Source organism: Cornus florida, unplaced genomic scaffold, assembly GCF_030987335.1.
Source record: "Cornus florida cultivar Cherokee Brave unplaced genomic scaffold, ASM3098733v1 CherokeeBrave_3.0.0_Hap2_Chr10, whole genome shotgun sequence".
Classification (NCBI taxonomy): Eukaryota; Viridiplantae; Streptophyta; class Magnoliopsida; order Cornales; family Cornaceae; genus Cornus; species Cornus florida.
Genome location: NW_026775580.1, coordinates 1,920,154 through 1,923,248, shown reverse-complemented (window position 1 = coordinate 1,923,248; position 3,095 = coordinate 1,920,154). Strand labels below are relative to the sequence as shown.

At 36.8% G+C, this 3,095-nt stretch overlaps 1 non-coding gene across 1 annotated transcript; it reads left to right on the top strand.

Moving 5' to 3' along the window:
- Positions 1-275: 275 nt before the first annotated feature.
- LOC132280597 (small nucleolar RNA R71) lies at positions 276-379 on the top strand. Its single transcript, XR_009471614.1, has one exon. It is a non-coding gene; the product is annotated as a small nucleolar RNA R71 (small nucleolar RNA).
- Positions 380-3,095: the final 2,716 nt, after the last annotated feature.

Here is a 3,095-nt window from a genome sequence, read left to right as displayed (position 1 = left end):
CAAAAATTGATTAAACCTTTGAGATAAGGATTTCATCTCGGCAGCTATATCATTGGAGTTGTCAACTTGATACAAGCCAACATTCTTCTTTCCACCTAGATTTCTACCATTTTTAGAAAGATCTATGCATATAATTTTCACTCATACTTTCATACAATTGCCACACAGCATTTTCATGCTTATCAAGATAAGAACCACCCATAGATGCATCAACCATACCCTTGTGATTATCCGATAAACTTTTAAAGAAATATTGAACTAATTGCCACTTAGGTATGTCATGATGTGGGCACTTCCTAAGCAAGTCATTGAATCTTTCCCATGCCTCATGAAAAATTTCCCCATCCCCTTAAGAAAATTCACGAATAGAAGTTCACATGGCATTGGTCTTTGATACCGGGTAGTACTTCTTCAAGAACTCTTTAAGGGTAAAAGGAAAAAGTTTGAGTCTTAACACTTCTTCTGGCATGTCCATGTATTTCACAGTGGAACACACTTCAAGAAACTCATCCAAATGCTTATAGGTTTCTTCACTTGGAAGTCCATGATAGTTAGGAAGCATTTGAATGGCATGTGGTTTGATTTCATAGTAATGTGCTCTAAATGGAGGGCAATTGAATGCAAGTGGGTGCATTATATATCATTAGGCACATAATGGTCTCTTAAAGCAAGAGAGGGATTTACAACCGGTGGTGCTACTCAAACACCGTGGTTAGCTTGAACCATAGGAGGTTATGGAGCAAAGATTGGTTGAGGCATTCCCAATGGAATTTGGCCTTGTTGTTGTGGTGGAATAAATGGTCTAGGCATACCTAATGGTACTTAGATGTTTTCATGATGCACATTAGGGTGGATGATGCCTTGTTGGTCTATGTAACCAAAGTCCTCTACATGGTCATTATTTTGCTCCTCCGTTGATGAAATAGAGTGATAAGAGTTACCTCTTCCCCTAGGATTACGAACAACTGATTCAAGATGAAAATTAAGAGGGACAAGAGTAGGATTTAATAACCTACGACCATGTGTGCACTAGCAAAGACAAATAACAAGAAATAAGCAAGTAACAAACACTTCGCCCCTACAACAAATCAATCAACAAATCTCCTCATACAATGATCCCTTACTCCCATGCTTGAACAATATGCAAAGAAAAGTAAATTACCTTCACGCGGGCTCACGATTTATCTAAGAAATGAAAAACAAGCCTTCATGCAGGCCGACGATTTAACTAGAGCTTGAGTTAGAAAGATCTCACAAAGGGTCCTTAAGCAACTTCAATATATTTTTCAACTTTCTAGCTTTGCTTTGCTTTGCTTTGCTTTGCAATTTTTTAGATTTTTAGTCCTTTTTGTGCTTAGCTTAGCTCCTTGCTTTGAATTCTCCTTTGCTCAACCTCCTTCACTCAATGCACCTAGTCAATCAAGAACAAACACAATAAGTAACTAAGAAGAAAATAAAGAAAAAAACATGATCAACAGAGTACTAATTCCTATTTGTTTCCAAAACACGGCGTTGTCAATTAGATCCCTGGCAACGGCGCCAAAAACTTGGTGTGTGCCATACCAGTACACCAAAACTTTTCAAAATGATATAAACTAAGAGTGTGAGTGTGCAATGTGGCCAAGTTTTAAATTTGTAAAAGCCACCACCACCTTTAACTAAAAATATAGCTAGGGTGAGTAAGGATCGTCCCAAGGGATTGTGGGTACCTTTGTAATGGAGACAATATATAGGGTTAGTAGGTCGAATGATCAAAGGTTGGTTGGATTGATTGATTAAGATATTATGCAAACAAAATTAAAGTAAGCAAATTCAATGATTAATAAAGTAGAGAAAGATATAGATGGGAGGACTTGGGGTACTAGAGCTCACCACTAAGCTTGAGTTCCCTAGACATTAGCAATTATATATTAATGGGGAAATTAACTTGTAACTTGTGTATGTGTGCAACATTAATTGAAACTAGGCATGGATGGAAAATAAGCATAAGTTGTCAAGATAAATCAAATGGAAAGCACAACCTATCAAATGAGACCAAAATTCATTCAATGAAACCACAATTTATGCACACACAACTATCTGGAAACATACACCAAATGCATTCATAAGTATGGAACACCAAGGAGCAAGAGTAGATTGTCCACCTATCTATGAATTTAAAGCAACTACACTACATCTGCACTAAAAACATGAAATTAAACTAAGTAAGCTAAGGGTGTGGTACAATCCATCAAGAAACAAGTGTGAACCATCAAATAAATTGCAAGAGTGTTCAATTAAGCTCTATATTTTGACCATCTCTAGATTAACTTCATCTATACACATAGACATGCATAAATTCCACTAAATCTAGAGAAAAGTACATGAATCATCCATTCTAGCATACATTGACATATGGTTAGAAGTAGATAATCAATTGAAAGTATTAATCCATACACATCAAGTAGAAACCACAAGATATATATATAAATCCAAGATCAAAACATTGTTATAAATAAATCCCCAAAAACATACAAAGAACTAAGTCTATGAAGCAAACTTAGGGGCTACTCTAGCCCCAAGTAGATGTCTAGCCACTCATTGAAGTAGTTATCTAACCCTCAAGGGCTATCTCCATGGTAGGAATGACCTCCTTCTTGATGGAAACCCTAGAAGAATGGAAGAACCCCCAAAATGTGTAAAAACTCTCTAATCTCTAGCCTCCTCTCTAAGATATGAGATATACAAATTATGAATAACAACTATGCTCTAAAAGTGGCTCTCAATCCTTATATAGGTAGATCAAATGTCACACCAATGGTCTGGGCTCATACACCAAGGTCCCTCCAATGATTGCACCATGAGCCAACTTTTAATGAGCTAGAATCTATTTTTTTTCAGACTTGAGGAAGTTCGATCGATCTAACTGTGTTGAGATCTATCAAACATGGCTGAGATCCATCGAATGCTGCAGAGATCAATCATCCTTGGCGGTGCCTTTTTGAATATAGACAAATCTCTGAGATATTTTTGGGAAGAAGATAAAAGTTGTAGGTGGGTGGTAGGTGTGGATAAGATCGAATCATTTCGATCGATCTGGAAAATGTTGGATCAAT